The sequence below is a fragment of the Protopterus annectens genome, chromosome 14.part0 (assembly GCF_019279795.1).
Source record: "Protopterus annectens isolate FY-2018-M chromosome 14.part0, PAN1.0, whole genome shotgun sequence".
Taxonomy (NCBI): Eukaryota; Metazoa; Chordata; order Ceratodontiformes; family Protopteridae; genus Protopterus; species Protopterus annectens.
In genome coordinates this window covers 837,137,852-837,156,109 of record NC_056748.1, presented here as the reverse complement: position 1 = coordinate 837,156,109, position 18,258 = coordinate 837,137,852, and the positions used below count along the sequence as shown (strand labels likewise).

At 37.6% G+C, this 18,258-nt stretch overlaps 1 long non-coding RNA gene across 1 annotated transcript in view; it reads left to right on the top strand.

The window, feature by feature from the left end:
- The first annotated feature begins 5,838 nt into the window (after nucleotides 1-5,838).
- The window catches only part of LOC122789284, a 50,626-nt gene continuing 38,206 nt past the window's right edge, over nucleotides 5,839-18,258 (top strand). Inside the window, exon 1 of the long non-coding RNA XR_006362799.1 lies at nucleotides 5,839-6,287. This is a non-coding gene — a long non-coding RNA (uncharacterized LOC122789284). The remainder of the gene's footprint in view (nucleotides 6,288-18,258) is intronic.

Sequence of the window (18,258 nt, the reverse complement as noted above, 5' to 3'; positions counted from 1 at the left end):
GCTAAATTATAGTTACTGCAAGGGAAAAAAAAAAAAAAAAACATCTCCTAAACAAAGCCCAGTTCACCATAAAATCTCAAAGTAATACATTAAACTGAAGTTGTTACCTACACTAAATTACTGGGAGTAATAATAGATGAACATCTAAATTACTGGGAGTAACAATAGATGAACATCTAAAATCTGACATGCACATACAACACAATATTAATAACACACACCAGAAACTAGGCACTCTCTACGGCATAAGCACTTTTGTAACCAGTCCACTAAACAAACCTTGGCTAACACTTCTTTACTTCCCTCCCTCATCTACGGTGCCCCATAAAAGTCACTAACCTACAATATGCCCTACAAACTAAGCTTGAAGCATACTATAATAAAATTCCCAAGTTTGCTACAACCATACCCGTAAGCCTAGCCAACAAGGTTCCCTGCCTTACACCACCCAAGAAAGTTATTTTCCTGTGCTACTGTCGAGCAGAGACAGAAATGATCCCTGGGGTGTATTTCCTATTTCCCATCCACTCAAGAGTTTCATGAAGAGTGCTAATGAAAACTTTGCTTGACATAGATGGGTAGCCTGTTCCAGAGTATATACTACCAATCACTGTACAGCTCTGCTCTCCCTAAACTAGTCTGAACGTCAAAACTACCCCTCCTACTTGCGAATGACAACTGCACATAAAATAATCTACAAACTTTACTCTGTCCTGCCCTTAATTCAGTATTTAACAAATACCTATACAAAACATTTCTCAGAAGTGAAAAATCAACAACTTTTGCAGGGGCACAAGCCCAACTTTCCAGCCGGTCAATTTCTATACTCTTGTTCTTCTTTTGCCAGAGCCTGGAATTCTATCCCTTTTACAATTAGAACTAATAAAAACCTGGCATCTTTCAAAACTTCTTTACAACAGTACCTCTTCTTCATCCTGTAACTGCACTTGCACCAAACCTCTATCCTTTAAATCCTGCCTACCTCTACAACATGTATATACTCTGACCTTTCACTCATCTACCATAATATCTTTTATCTATCCCAAATTAATGGTAATCTTCAAAATGTATTTGAGAACTTCATAATTTTTACTGGCATACATTTTATATGTTAGCCTTTTTTTATTATATTTACCTTAACATTTGCCAATTATTTTTTATAGCACTGTTTATTTTTATGCTAACCTATTTATGGAGCTTGCATTGACTGTTAAAACTTGTCTACTGTTATGTTTGTTATGGAGCTACTATCCTAGTATTGCTACTACTGGGAGGTGGGATCTTTAGAACAGGGGAGAGGCAAATTACGTGCAAATAAATGGAATTTATACACACATTTTGTGCTAAATAATGTTCATAAGGATGAGTAAGATTTAAAGGAAGGCAGAACTTGATGAATTTATGTAATGCAGAGATGAATTAAAATTGTTCAAGGAGAAAATGTATACTTTATGAAAATAATGTAAATTTTATGGGCTGGTTTTCTAATACTTTACTAATACCCATACCACTTTCTAAAAATGTCGTGTTTACTATAGATGTTTAAAAAAATCGTGGAAAGTAGTACAGCAATGAAATTATTTGTGAAGAGGAGGCCTCAGATACGGTTATACTTGAAGTTCAAGTGAGCAGTGTCGATCTAACACCACCACTCCACGCAGAAGTCAGCTATAGGCTCATTCAAGTTTAACTTTGGGAGAAAAAAATGCACAAAATTGCATCATAAAAGTTAGTCTATATATACACAAAACAATAAACTTATCAAGTGATTTTAGGCAAAAAAAGCCTAACATAATAAAGTGCTCAGTACTACCCACACCACACAACTGCTCTCTAGACCATCAAAAGGATATCAAATTGCACATCAAATCACATTCTTGTGCTACAGTTTTCACTGTAAGTCTCCTAGAATAATATAGCCTCACATTTTTCAGTTGTTCATACAAGAATAAAAAAGGAACAGGCAGCTGTAAACATACAGATGCTTACTACTGGCTGATGGCAAGCACACACCACTGCAACCTCCTAAAGAGCCTCATATGGCTTCCAGTTCCAAGCAGGGTCAACCCCGTCACCCTTTGCTTAACTTCTTTACTATTCAAAATAATAAAACTGAATTATTACCCACCACTAAGAGTTAGGCTTCATTAAAATAAATAAATAAATAAAATGCTCTCAAAAATAGTCAAAAGAACATACTCAAGCTAGCCCAGCTTCATTTCAGAAAGCCTACCTAAGACAAAGGCCTTTTCAATAAGGCACACCATATGCTACCTTACAGTACCACCTCCCAAACTAAAGGAAAAGACAGCAAACCATGGAAACCTTAAAAGAATGACAGAAAGAAGCCACATGCTTTTGTGATAGACAGTTGAGCAAGGAAACCATATACACCAACATAATAGTACATTTCCTTCAGATATCTACATATAAATTGAAATGTACATTTTTTAATGTATTAATTGCATATTTTGTGTTACATTGCACTTTTACTTTCGAACATGTAAAAAGTACAGAGTACCACACTGCTACAGTCTCCATACCATGTACTCAGTCTACAAGTACACTGTCAAAAGCAGGCTTAGTTTATATTATTTTACACTTGTTTAACAGGAAAGTCCGATTGGGCAAGAAGCCCATTTTCAGCAGAGGCCCAGGTTGAAAAGCTCCACTGAAATGTACTTAAGAATACTTACCACAATAATTATTAACCAACAATAGAAAAATAAGTAATGTTAAAGGAATAAATAAAATTTACACAGGAATAAGGAAAATTACACACTGGAACAAAAATACAGCACAGCATGAAAGGTCAATACTACATGCATTATTATATAATCCACAGACTGTTTTCACAGTAAAATCCATCACTGTTACTATCCTAAAAAAAGACGTTTCACCAAATAGTCCATTTCGGGAGTACTTCAGAATAGAGTACAGTAGTAATACCTAGGCTAAACTTAAGAGGGAGAGAGAAAATATAATGCACAGAAAGAAAAGCAGTGAGTTGTTTAGAAGGTGTAGAGAGATTAAGTATTGAAAGGTCATCCTTGCGTAGTGCAGGAGCATTGCCAGTTTGTTAGGTGTTCCTAAGAAGTGGTATTTTGAATATGTTGAGGAATGGAATTACATTTTTTGGGATATCTGGTTAGAAAAGCGAGAATCCCCAAAGCTATTATTCTTACAGACTTTTAGAAGAAGCCTGTCAGAAGATCTCTGTATTCTTACGTTACTGTATTCACGGATTAAGTTTGAGTGCAATGCAGTTATTCGGTTTATGAACTATGGAGCAGGCAAAAATTAGTTGGGTCAGGGACAACAGATTAGGTAGTTTGCGCCAGATTAGTTCGCGAAGGGCTTCTAAAATTGTAAAGGGAGTGAAAATAGTCAGCAGCCTAGTAAACAGACATCAGGGAAAAGCATACTGCTTTGTAATTCACAAAAAAAGTCTGCTATTAACTGCTCTAAACACATCTGCTACATACGTTTTCAAGCAACATTTCTAAATTACTCCCTCCCAAACACAACTCTGTATGAACTCCTGGTGTGGGTACCAGGACAAAATGTTATGGGGGGAAAAAAAGCATCCTTTCCATACAGGAAAATACAATACAAGGTTCTAGGAATCCATAAACATTATGTCTACACCATAAGCACACACAGGCCCTCTCAACTTGGACTTTTTTCTAATCAAATGTTTTACTATAATCCTAAGTTTCTGTACCAAAGTCTCCAAATAAGTCTTCACAGGCACGTAAACACAAAACTTTGGCAATTTATATTGCAGTATCCTGTTAACTACAATGTCTCGATCAACTAAAAAAAAAAAAAAAAAAAACTTGCAGAACACTTCTGATTCTATAGCTGACTTTAAAGTACATAATCCATACTCCTTTCAACTAAAAACACACTTCACTCTATCTTTAACAAAGTCAATATGACTGTTACAATTATTTTACCACCACCCCTGCAAGTCTGTTTAACGGATATATGCCCCAAAACTACCCAATCAGCATAATGCAAACAACAACCCCTGTGTTTACTTAAACAATCCGAAAAGTTTAATAAATCAGTATGAAATGCATCTTAACTATAAACCAGCTATAGAATGTGTCTACAAAAGAAAAAATTAAAAGAATACCTAAAAATCCTTCACGTTTGGCTGAAGTTTGCAAAACAGAAGATTTTTAGAAAACGCCCAAGTTCCAAATTTATTACAAAACGAACCATAAATCAAACACAACATAAACTGAAACTGTTCAGAGCTGAAGGCTTTTCAGTCGAAGTAAACCATCAAGTGTTTTTTTCTCATTTTGGCATGTTACTTGACTTCAAAGTCAGTTCCCTAATCAAAGGGCCTGCAACAACGACCCTAAACCCCTGTCCTCTCTGAACAGGAACCGCTTCAAACACTCCGGCAACAGCAACAGAAGCAACACCAGCACCCACCTCATTGACACTCAACAGCTTTTACTTCGAAAACAAAAATCGATTACTTTACTCCCACACAGAGATTCAATGAAACGGAAACTCCCTCTAGTCAGTGCGCTTCTCACTTGGTTAATCTCCTTGATTCCAAAAAGTTTCCAAATTTTCCTTTATGTTTTTCTTCTTTTTTTCCGAAACAGGCCACTAAGCCATCTCTCCGCCATTCGATGGAGCGTCACCCCGGTCACACTGAACCTTTACCCAATAGCAAAAGAAGATTCTCAACCAACCACAAAATAGTGCGCATACTCAGAGAAGTACACAATGTCATTGGACAAGACTAAAAGGGCGGAGTAGGAAGGGTGAAAGGTTCTGTCGTAAAATTGTTATGGAGGTGGGGAAATCTTAGAAGTTTATCCGGAAAATGTGTGGTGTAGGATAGTTGTTGAAAGTTATGGGTGAAGAAGTGTTTGTGTACATTTTGGTGATTTTTTTGGGATTGTTAGTGTATCGGATAATAGTAGGAGTGGTTTTGGTTGATATATTATGTTTTCTCCGAAGTAAATTTATCTGCTTACATTTTTCTAGTGAGATCTTATATAAACGAAACTGACGTGCATACGTAATGCATGTACTGATAAAAGCTGTTTTGCGTTTTTTGGGGGGGTTTTTGTAATTCGTATTAATAGTTTACGTATGTTTAATGGGTTACATACCTCTCAAGTGTACCTCATTTGGGGTTTTAAAAAGTTCATGCTCCTCGAAGTTCCCTCAAACTCCCACATTGAAAGATTCTGTCACACATTCAGTATTAGTAATTAAGTTAAATCCATTATAAATGGAAATGGATCATATTAATTCATTAAAAGATCATCTTTATAAGTAAAACCAGCATATTTTAACCATCGTGTGACCTTCCTAGTTGAAGTTGTTAGTAAGTCATTAGTATGTGTTACATATTTTGCCCATTTGTTCCACATTATGAGGGCTAGTGTTCCTCATTTTGGACATGATAGGTTGAGATCTATGGTGGGTTACGATCTCTTCTTTTTCTCGGTTGTTTTAAATGTTTCCGTGTTATAGGTAATCTCTCCTTAATATGTAGAATACGGCTGGCTTTACCCTTAAATGTATTGAGAAGAACCGTGAACGTTTGTTTAAACACGTTATTTGTTACGGGCACGTGAGTAGTATTTAGTGCTGGTGTGATGAGCATAATTAAGGTGATAAGTTTTGTGGTGGTCCCTGTTCTTTATTAATCCTTCTATGTAGTTTCTCAGGGGCGACCCCTAGTGGTAAGTAAACAGCTAATTCGTTCAGATTACGTCTTTAATATATGTGTGTGTGTGTATGTATATGTGTGTATATATATATATACATATATATAGATATATATAGATATATAAATTGTGTGTATTTATGTAAATTTATTAACGTCACTGTTTATGCAACTCCTAAACAACTGGGTGTTTCTGTTGAGGGCAGTAGTATTATTGATAATAAATCCAGGGATCGTCTTATTAGTCAAAGCAGCGGTAAATTATTGATTGACGAGGGTGAAAGCTTTATTATTATTTTTTTTTTTACACGCGAGGGAATACGTCGTAAATATTTAATGTCCGCATAGCTGTTGTATGAATATTTCTAAAGTAGGTAGGACTTTCTGCGGTTGGAGGAGAGGCTTGGCTAATGTGGAGCGAACCTTGGGCGGGGTTTACCGTTACGCATTTGGTGTGACTTTTCTTGAAATAAGGCTAGTACTTTCAAATGTTTCTTGGTAGCAGTAGCTGGTGGGAAAGCGGAGTTTAAGTGAAAGGCGAATTACAGTCGTTATTTATCGCATCCGTGTATTTCAACATGTGAGCATCCAATTTTATAGTAACGGGCTTTATTTATAGTAGGGGTGACTCTAGGGTTGCCACCTTTTCAAATGTCCAAAGTGGGACAATTGTGGTAGAAGCATCAGATTTTGCAGGCCAAAACGTACCCACGGCCAGTACAAAGGACAGAACTTCACTTTTTCTGCCTAAATAAAAGCTTATTCTTGTAGCATTTTAGTTGCTTTTTCTGTTTTTAATAACATTTGTGTTTCAGATACAAGATAACTGTTTTATGCAACTATTACATAAAATATAAGAAATTATTTTGCCCTAATATCGCAGGACATTTGCCAGTTTTACATTTTTTTGCAGGACGCAACTGCCCAAAGAGGGACAGGTGGTAACCCTAACTGGGGGTCAGAAAGCGGAGTTCGTTGCACAATTAGAAAGTTTGTTTGTTTGATCCTATATAGTTAGTACAAAGGAAGTATGTGTAAATAAGTTTCAACCTCTTAGCGCACAAAAATGGGGACCAATAATTAAATGTTGGTTTTAAAAAGTTGCTTGAATAAATCTTTTGTGTTGTCATGCATTTTCCGAAGGATTTGAAGTCTGCAACTTGTTTGATGAAACCAGTCTCGGAGATTTCCCTCAAAAGTCCCGAAAATCACAATTTTTGAGGAACCTACCTAAAATTAGGTGAAAATCTGTACAGTTGAGAAGTATGTTGTAAAAGAGTTTTCTTAGTGCTATACGTACCTTTTTATCTGCTTAACACTTAACGATATTATTGTTTTGGAAGCGTTCTTTCTGACGGCTGAAATAAACCATGAATTAACTACATCGTAAATAGGCCAGGCCCTCTTCCCCACTGGAATTTACACATCCCATTGTGAGTAAGTAGGCTATATTTCATTGGCTGAAAGGACTAGGCCCCTTCAAGCAAGGGATTCTATCCACGACCATTAGCTGCGTATTTGCACTTAAAACTCCTGCTCTGTAGTTGAATTTTGCTTCTCGAGAAATGTTATTTGGTGCCCTCTGCTGGGCAAACTAAACATGTTGTAACTTGGTATGTTTGAAACTTTAAGGGGTGAGGCAAACTAGCACCACATACTGTTTACCACGCAAATTTGTGGCGTGTCTTCCAGTTACTGACATTGGGAGACGTACAGTCATTGGAAATTTCGTACTGTTGATTGGAACGGAACCAAAAGCGAATCGTGGTATAGTGTATACTGTTGTACGTTATCACTGTGGTAGGTGGTAATATTAAAGCTGGGGGTAATTGGAAAGGGGGAGGGGGTGATGTTACATTATTCACAACGGTGATTAAGCAGTGCCACTCTGCCATATCTTCTTTATGCATACTGTCTTTGATTTTAAATCTTTTTTCTCTAACTCTCCTAAAACAAATCTTTATTTCTCTTGCAGATTACTGAGGATTAGGTACTAATACCAGACATTAGTTTCGTATTGCGTTTATTTAATCATGTAGATGCAAAACCTGTTCAGTTGACTCTCTTGTATGACTTTGAATAATATCTAAAAATTGTGCCTGTTTGGCCACCCTCCCCTCCATTACTTTTTGGCATTGTCCAGAATTACTGATCAAAAAGTTTGAGGTGGAGATATGGTTTAAGCAATGTGATGGATCTTTCACACACAAAAAATATATATATATACATACACACACACACAGGTGCTGAGTCCTGTAGCGAACGGCATCCGCTCTAATACGATGTGCAACACCATTTGGCAGGTGCGCGAGATTAACTCTCCCTGAATATGGAACATGTTTCATTTTCTGCGACTGTGCGATCTCGGAGTTAGTATGTATAATTAGCAGGGGGTGTGCTTGCAGAAACACGGTGTTAGCTTAGTCCGCTCCGTAATCCCCGAGCATGTGCAGAGTGTGTTAGCGTACACTTCGATGATATGGCGTCAATCTACTGAAAAAAAGTATAAATTTTTTATGTATTGTCTCAGGTGCCTCACTGCACTTAATTGGTTAGCCTTTGATTAAAAAAAAAAAAATCTTTGTGGGGCAATGGGTGTTGTGTACGAGTCCTCCTGCATTCCCGTGATCCTTCTCCCCTCCAATTTGTTCCCATCCCATACAAGTTTTTTGTTTGGCATTTCCCATTTAATACTTTAACTGGTCGAGACTGCATTGCAGGGGTGGCGGCAGTAAATTAATTAACTCATGGATTGTCTCCCTGAAGTAGTTGTTTTCCAGACGCCTTCGGGTTCATTTTGCATATTTTCCCAACTTTTTGAGGTAGTCATGGCCTGGCCTGAGTAAAAATCATGAATAGAGAAAAACTCTCAATTTCCTTGTAAATGAAATCACAAGCTGTGGACAAAAATGTAATGTTTATGTTCAAAAGTTTAAAAGATAGTAGTCCCCAAAAATGAGTACACATGCTTGTTTGCAAGGATATAACTATTTTATAGTGTAATATGCCTGCCTTCTTTGTTCAATAAGAGTCGATTTTTTTTGTATTATCTGATGATGGACTGCAAAATAAAGAACCTGTATGCATTGTATGGGTGAGGGAGGAATGCAGAACATCTAGATGACCCCCTCAGAGGTGGGGGTGCATACAGATTCCACACAGAAGGAATCTTATCCAGAAATTCACTCGGATGATGTGAGATGGTAGTGCTAGTTGTTGCACCACCATGCCAGTGATAGTTGCTTGCGCGCACACTGCCTCCTTATTGTGTACAATATGGTTTTCTGGGATGAAAAGTGTAAGAAATTACATGAAACTTGTTGCCTTTAGGTTTGTATACACTACAATACCTTCCCCCACAAAACCTCACTTTCTCTTCTAGTGGCAGTACCTTATAGCCCGTAATTGTTTCCTTGACTTTGCAGACTTCACTGTGACTACTTCAAACACCTATGAAGGTAGAACAAGTGTATTTCAGGCAGAATTGGGCATTTAGAGTAAAACAAGCACGAGAAGCATGTTGGGCATAATAAAGGGCTTAAACAAGCAACAAGAATATAAGGAAAGAGAAAAGAGCACAGTAAGCAAAAATAAAGCAAGGTGACTGCTTGTATTTCAGCAAAGTGCTGTATTTGGGCATAACTATGACTTCGTACTGTATCAAGGGCACAATTAAAGTTATTAAAAGTATGTGTGAAATTGCTTACAGTGCATGCTTATTACTGTGCATGTATTTGAGTTTACTGTATGCAGAGTGCATCTATCTCATAAAATTGAGTTGGAGTATAGTTCGAAGAAAAGTTCTTGTGCTTGTTGTGTCTATTTGCAAAGTGCTTGTAAGGAGTTTCATAGTAAGGTATCGCCATTTTGGGGACATTTCAGTGTACTGCATATGGTTGTTTGCCAGGTGCAAATACTTCAAAAGAGATTGAATTTGGGCAACAGAAGTTTATTGCATTGTACAATTGCTTGATATGTTTCTTGCATTGATAAAAGGTCTTTTTACAAAAGATTCCAAGAGTATTACAGTGCTCGTCAGTGGCTCAGTTGCAATTTAAAGTTCTCTGTTTCTTAGAGGCGACTTTAGCAATAGTGGTATGTAACTGTAGCATTCATCAATAAAGTCCCAAACATTTACTTAAGCATTTCAGTCTTTTACTGATTCCGAAAGTAAATGACTTTGGCATTTCTCCCTTTACTGATTCTGCAAGCATGGCCTGTGGTGGATAAATGATTTTAGCATTTTGCCTTTGCCGAAGGCAGAGAAATTATTCCACAAATCTCCGTAAAGTATCAAAGTTCAACGAGGTATTCTCTCGATGCTTTATGAAATTTTACAGATTATCAAAGTTCAACGAGGTATTCTCTCGATGCTTTATGAAATTTTACAGATTATCAAAGTTCAACGAGGTATTCTCTCGATGCTTTATGAAATTTTACAGATTTACACTTATTTTGCAAAGTACAGTAAAGCATGGAGAAATCTAAACGTTTATTTCACAAAGTCCAGTTATTCGAGAGTACAATGAAGTTGTTCATTTGCATAATTCCAATAATCTTAAAGAGAAAGTACAAAAGCATTGCACAAATAATGTTTGTGCCAATTATTTATGAACGTATGTGAGCATGTATTTGTGCTTGATTGCAAGACCCTTTACTGGAATGTGTTAATATGGCTGACTGATTTCGAAAACCTCAACCACTTCTATTTGATTAGAATATTGCAGAGAACTGGACAATATTTGAACAATATTTTCCTACAAGCAGCTTATGAAGATTGAGATGCATGTACCAGGGCATTCATTTTGCTAAATCTGGCAGGATCTGAGGCCATAGAAAGGCACCGTTCATTTGTGTATGTACCAGCAATGTATGAATATGAAGGTACAAGACCGCCTTATTGTTGTGCAAGCTGAGTCAGGGGAAGAACCCAAGCTTTTGAAGCACAAGTTGAGTGCTGTCCAACCACCCAGATGAATATTGCATTACAGAAGCATTTGTTATACACAAGGAATCTGAAACCAGGGGAAACATTTGCAGCTTATTTAATTGACCTGAGAAACAAAGCTAAAACATTGTTGGTTTGGTTATTTGAAAGATGAGCTAATAAAGGGCAGATTTGTGTGTGGTATTAATAGTGCTGCAGTGATTTTACTTCGTGGCCGTGATTTGACATTAAGTAAAGCAATAGAGATTTGTCAGATCCATGAGGTGACAGGCATACTAGTATGCTTATGAGTGACAAAAGCTTGGTTTCGATGAGCTCCACAGCAAACAGTACGCAACATGTGGCTAACAGGCCTAAGAAAGGGGCAGGCACAGGGTTTCCAAAGAAGGTTCCAAGCTTTCTAGAAAGTGCAAGCTCTGCTGCCAGCTCGGTGCAACACAAACTTGAGTCAGCAAAACTCAAGTCTAGCTTTAACTGTCGCAATTGAGGTGCAAATCATGAGTCTAAAAGAGAGATGTGTTTAACATTTTGGCAGCCATGCCACAAGGGAACCATTTCCAAAAGTTTTGCAAGTCGGGCAAACCTCACTCAGTTGTAAAGAGAGGGCGCACAAAAAATCAAGTTGATCAAGTAGAGCTGAAACAGTCAGCTTTCTACGTTTGGGAAAGGTTTGATGCAGTAAACTTGTTAACAAGGAGTGAAGTGTTTTGCACAGTCTGGGTTGATGGAAAATCCAGAGCTCAAAAGCAGACACTGGATCAAAGTTGACTGTTATGTCAGCAGACACATTTGCAAAAGTGAGAACTAACAACTCAATGTAACCAGAAGCGTGAGACTTGTGTATGGAGGTGAAGGAATTCAAACTGAAGGTTCAGTAATACTTTCCTATCAAACACAAATCCCCTGAATCTGGAAAAAAAGTAACCAACGATAAAACTATAATGTTCATTAAAGCCACCAACTCGTTGGAATACACACGGCAAAACAACACTTTAATAAAAAAATAGTAAAAATATATAAAACATGTGAGCGCTTTCAGAGTCCTCTCTGCTTCCTCAGACATACTCCAGTAACTGCTGCTCTTATTTAAATAATGATACATTTGTGTCAAATCCAATCAGTTGACAGTATCTTGAAATAAAAATTAAAAAGACATACACTATATAAACAAATCGTAAAAATAGTGGACTAAAATGTATGTAAAAACTTGCTTTACAAAGTTAGATAGTGTTAAAACTGTAGAATATATGTATAGATGTGAAAAGATGTGACTGAACATAATAATCAATGTTTCAAAGCCCTGTTCAACTGAGAAAAGGTTTCAGTGAAACCTTACTATTTAGTCCAGGTGGTCTGTCAGCCTGAAATCTAATTATCCATTCCTGTTCGGAGGCTTCGGTCTTATTGTTCATCTTCCCACTTCTTTTATTTTCTTGTATAATGCGTAACACTAGAAATTTGAAGGTGTGTGTGGCTCCCTTCTTTATAACATGCATCGCTAATGCACTTGTCTCTTTTTTATTTTTAATGTCCCTTACATGTTCTAGGACTCTTATCTTTGAGCAACCAATTAGTTTTGCCTACATAGTAGGCTAGGCATTTTGTATGGAGACCAAAATATACAACATTCTTACTATGACAGTCTGTATAAAAGCGTTGTTCAATGCTGAACTTTCTAGTCTGGTGTGTATACAGGCCCCCTCCAAATATGAAGGGGCAGGCTGTACACCTTCTACACGGAAAGGTACCTAGCCTATCAGACCTTGCATAGTGGTCTCCATCAAACTTCTTGTAGCACAACTGTCTTTAATGACATCATGTTTTTAAAGGTAAAAGATGGTGTAGCCCGTATAACACCTTCTAGTTCATCCACATTTAACAATATGCCCCAATTATTTTTAATTATATCACAGACTGTACTGATATTACTTGCAAATGTTAATGGGATATGTAATGCATCATTCTCTAGGTTACTGTGGTACTGGTGGCATAGTTACTTTGGTTATCTTGGCTGATTCTCGTCCTGTCATAATAGGGCCTGCCTTCTCTCATTCCAAGCCACTTTAATTTGTTTGTCTATCTCTCTGGCTTTATATCCCCTTTCAATAAATTCATGTTTTAACAGGGTAAGTGCCTGAGACAAACTCATCATCATTATATAGCCTCATGCATCTAACTATCTGTCCTTTGATCACATTGGTTTTAGTGTAGTTAGGATGCATACTACTACTATGTAGGACATTGTTCTTTCTAATGGGTTTCCTATACATGGAGGTATGAACATAATTAAGTGTGTCTATTGTAACCTTTACATCTAAAAACTCTATTTCACTATTTGAGTATTTGTATGTGAAATTCAAAAAGGGAGTAACGGTATTAATGAAATTTAAAAATTGCTGCAAATTATCTTCGTTATCATGCCGCAACAGAAAAATATCGTCCACAAAACGCTTGTACTATATAATAGACTTAGCAAACACGTTGCCTGTCAAAAATATTCTCAGTTTCTCATTGTACAAGTGCTAGGTTGACGTAGCTATTGGCACAGGCAGTGCCTATAGCCATGCCAACCTTTTGTATATAAAACTTGTCACCAAATACAAAGGTATTATTTTTAAGATGATCTCAATGAAGGGTTGGTATTTTCTATTCCTTTTCTGTTGAGTAGTTCCCTTACATTATCTATACCCCAAGAATGGGGAATAACTGTAAAAATGGACTCTCTGTCGAGAGTAACAAGCCAACATTGGTCATCTATACCCTCCAAATGTACACTTGGGTCTCTCAAAAAATCTTTAGTGTCCAGTAAGACAGTAGTACATTCCTTAAGTATAGGATGCAGGTTTTTCTCAACTCTATCCCTTTCTCAAATATCATTCAATATGCAGACGATTCTACTATTATCTGCTCTGCAACATCCCTTCCTATGCTACAAAAGCTAACACCAGACGCATTCTCTATCACAGAACAATGGATGAATCACAATCACTTTGCACTAAATGCTTCCAAAACCAAATTAATGATATTCACTCCCTCCAAAAACACCTCTATCAGTTCTAACACTTTTTTTCTATCACTAGTCATAACAACACATCTTTGGAATTGGTATCTTGAGACCAAATTACTTGGGGTACAAATTGATAATAATCTTAAATTCAACTCCCACCTACAACTAAATATAAAAAAACCCATAAAAAATTAGGCATGCTCTACAGACATAATCACTATCTCACACCATCCACTAAAATCACTCTCGCTACCTCATTTCTTATCCCCTCCCTTCTCTATGGAGCTGCACTCTTAACTAACCTTAAATCTTCCCTTAAAACTCAACTTTCCACATGCTACAACAAAATAGCTAAATTCGCTACTAGCCACAAGTCATCTAGTCACCACTGCTCTTCCCTCCACAAACTAAAATGGCTAGAACTATCCAATCATCTCACCTACACTCAACTAACTCTTGCACATAAACTCTCAACCCCCTTACTGTGTCCATCCCTATTCTCTGCCTTTAAAATGCACCTACCTAACAGAACACTAAGATCTAACAACCAAAATCTAATAGAATTATACAAACCAAGTCGTCCCTCTGGAAAGAATCTCCTATCTTATGGTCTAGCTCGTCTCTGGAACTCTCTTCCACCACTCATTCGTACCATCTCCAATCACTCTACCTTCAAAACATCTCTTCACTCTTACCTATTATCTAAGTGGGAACGCTCCTGTTCTTACCTATTATCTAAGTGGGAACGCTCCTGTTCTCACCTATTATCCAGGTGGGAACGCTCCTGTTCTCACCTATTATCCAGGTGGGAACGCTCCTGTTCTCACCTATTATCCAGGTGGGAACGCTCCTGTTCTCACCTATTATCCAGGTGGGAACGCTCCTGTTCTCACCTATTATCCAGGTGGGAACGCTCCTGTTCTCACCTATTATCCAGGTGGGAACGCTCCTGTTCTCACCTATTATCCAGGTGGGAACGCTCCTGTTCTCACCTATTATCCAGGTGGGAACGCTCCTGTTCTCACCTGACATAATCTTCACCAGCAAACTTATTCTCCACCTCTCTGGCCACTTCCATTCTACCTCTCCTACCACAATCTTTCTCTGCTCGTACTAACTGTACATCCTCTCTAAACTGTACCTTTATGTGTCATGTTTTAAAGTTTCATAAAAACTAATAATCCTCTGAATACTATATTAAACAGTTGAAATAATTGTATTCAAACTAAAACCTATTTGTAATCTGATACTAGAACTGTTCTAGTACACTAAATTGTATCACTTGTAAATTTTGTATCTTAACCAAAAACCTATTCAACCTGGTTTCTGGAACTACATTACTTGTTATGTCACTTGTAAATATTGTAATTATAATGTATAACCTATTGTAACTTGTTACTGGAGCTTTTCTTCCCAGGACTCCATTGAAAACGGGTTCATCTTGGCCCAGTGGACTATCCTGGTAAACCAACTGCAAATAAATAAATAAAATAAATATCGACAGTGGTTCTGTTGCCCACCCCCGACTAGATACTATAGGTTGCATGGGTGAACTTTCCATGTTTTTATGGGCTTTTAGTAGGCCATACATAATTGGAGTCACTGGGTACTCTATATTGAAGTATTCAAAAAGTGGCTCGGAAATCGTGCCTGTTATTAACATATCCAACAAAAAAACTTGCAGTCTGTGTAATGGCTTTAACATGAGTTGCAGAAATCTCACAATAGGTATCGGTGTTACTTAAATGTACTAACATACTTGCAATATATTTATCTCTATTTAAAATAACAATTCCTCCACCTTTATATGCTGGGCGTATTTCAACACTTTTAAAGCATTTTAAGTAATTTAACGCTTTCCTGTTTAGCTGAGAAGTATTAAAAAAAATGATTCTACGTAGTCTGGCCAGTGCAATCTGCTTTCTTTTGCTGAAGTGGCTCATGTGAGTGCAGTTCCCAGTTCAAGTTTTTCTGAGGTCATTTTCTCCGCGTATGCTGTTTTTGATGACAAGTTGGACAAACTCCCAGTTGTGGGCTCCATGAAGTTAGACCCAGAGGTCACACCAGTAGTCAGACCAGCAGGAAGAGTTCTGATTGCAGTGCAAGATGAAGTTAAAGCTCAGTTGGGCAAGATGGTGCAACAAAGTGTGATTTTTGTCTAGTCACAGAACCAACTGTATGGGTGTCTGTGATAGCTTCCCACAAGAAAGGCTCAGACAAAATCAGAATATGCATAAATCCTAGATATTTGAGCAAAGCATTAAAAAGACCATGCCATCCAATGCTCACAGTTGTAAGTTGTAGCTCTAATACCGAAGGCCACGTTTTTTTTTTTGGATGCAAAGAGTTCATTTTGGCAAGTGATGCTTGATCGCAAATCTTCATTTCTCACTACTTTTGGTACTCTGTTTGGAGATGCAGGTTTTGTAAGGATGCCATTTGGAATAAATTCAAGGAAAGACTTTCAGCATGCGATGGAACAAATTTTTTCAGGTTATTCTTGTGCCATAATAGTGGATGATCTATTAGTTGGAGGCAGTGGTAAAGCAGGGCATGACAGAAACCTGTTCTAGATAGAGCATGTGAAGTTAAATTTGAAGTTAAATCCTTTGAAGTGCAAATTCAGACTTAACAAGTGACCTATGTAAGACACTTGTTCTCAAGTAGAGGCTTAAAACCTGACCCTGCTGAACAGCAATTCTAGAGATGTCAGCACTGGACAATGTGCAAAGTTTACAGCATTTTCTGGGCATGGTCAGCTATTTAGGCAAACTTATCCCAGGCTTCAGTGAGTTGACAGCACCTTTGAGAGAGCTAACCTGAACAAATGTTGTATGGTCATGGTTAGAACGTCATCAGAAGACGTTTGACTTTAAGGAGAAAATTGCCACCCCACCTATGTTAAGGTACAATGATGTCAACAAACCAGGTGTTTTTTCCTGTGGTGTTTCAAAATGTAGTCGTGGTGCAGTTATTAAAGAGGTTAGACCAGTAGCCTATGCATCTAGGACATTAACTCAGGCTGAGATGCATTATGCACAAGTTGAGAAGGCACATGCAAAAATTATTGCCAAAGGCTCTAAAGTTTCATGATTATATTTATGGTTGGGCTAGCCAGACTGAAACAGATCATGCCCTTGTTACTATTCTAAAGAAGCCTATGTGTTCCACACCAGCGAGGTTACAAAGAATGATGCTCAAGTTGCAAAAGTACAATTTCAGAATGGTGTGCACTAAAGTCTAATTGCTCTGGCTGATGCCTTATTCAGATCGCCTAGAAATACCACAGAACCGCTTGCTGCTGAAGCTTTTGACTTTGATGTAATGTTGGTGCATAATTTTTCCACCACTAAACTTGATGAGTTGAGATCATTCTGATTAATCCTGTTTCACAAAAGCTTAATCACTACATGAATGTCAGATGGTAGTCAAAGCAATCATCTTTTCCTTACCGAGATGAATTGTTGATAGAAGATGGTATTATTTACAAAGGTCCTAAAATTGTTCCTGCTTTCTTACAGCAAGAATATGTTCAGATTTTGCATCATGGTCACCCAGGTTTGTTATTCACTAAGAAGAGCAAGAGAATTAGTATTTTGGCCTTCATTAGCCAGGGACATTTATAGAGTTCTTCTTGTTCAATATGTAATTGTACCATAGTGCATTTGCAAAGAGAACCACTTCAGGTGAATCCAGTTCCTGAACTACCTTGGGTCTACTGTAGCTATTGATATCTTTGAGTGGAACAGTCAAAGCTATTTGGTTTTGGTAGACTCTTTCTTAAATTAGTTTCAGATTGATCTGCCACCGAAATTGATCTCAACAGCTGTTATTACAAAGTTGAAATGTCATTTCTCATCATGGTAATCCACACAAGCTTTATTCTGACAATGGTACTCAATTTACTGGCCAGTTGTTTCAGAAATTTGTGAGAAATGGAACTTTGTACATGTCACTAGTAGTCCTGAATATCTGCAGTCCAGTGGTCTAGCTGAACGAGCTATACAGAGTGCAAAGCAATTACTTGAAGTTGAAGCGTGACATTACCAGTGTAGTCTTGAATTTACTTGGTCTCAGAAGCATTCCTCATGATGATAATCTTGACTCGCCTGCTCAGGGACTACTTTCCAGACAAACTAGAACTGCACTACCTATTTCATCCAGTTTGAAGCCTAATTCTAAGAACAATAAAACCATCAAGGCTCAGTTGTTTTAAGAAGTGTAATATCCAGAAAACTCATTATGACAAATCAAGCAGATTACTTCTTTGAGGGAGAGACTGTGAATCTAAACAATGAAAGGTTTTGATGGAATAGGACCAAAAGCAGGCATCTGTGCCAAGCCAAGATCCTATTTGCTAAGCTCTGAGGGTGTGGAGTATCGGAGGAATTGCAGTCCTCTTCTTCCTGTGCCAGAACCAGCATCATCATTGCAATCACAACATTGTATCTGTGATGCAAACTGAATCAAAGAAAGAGTCAGGCTTTGTTTCCAGATTAGAATGTGTTCAAAAGTCTGATTCTGTCCCAGAAAGTAATTTGAACATGCCACAGGTCAGCCATTTTGCAGAAACTCTTCCAGTTGCTAAATCTAATT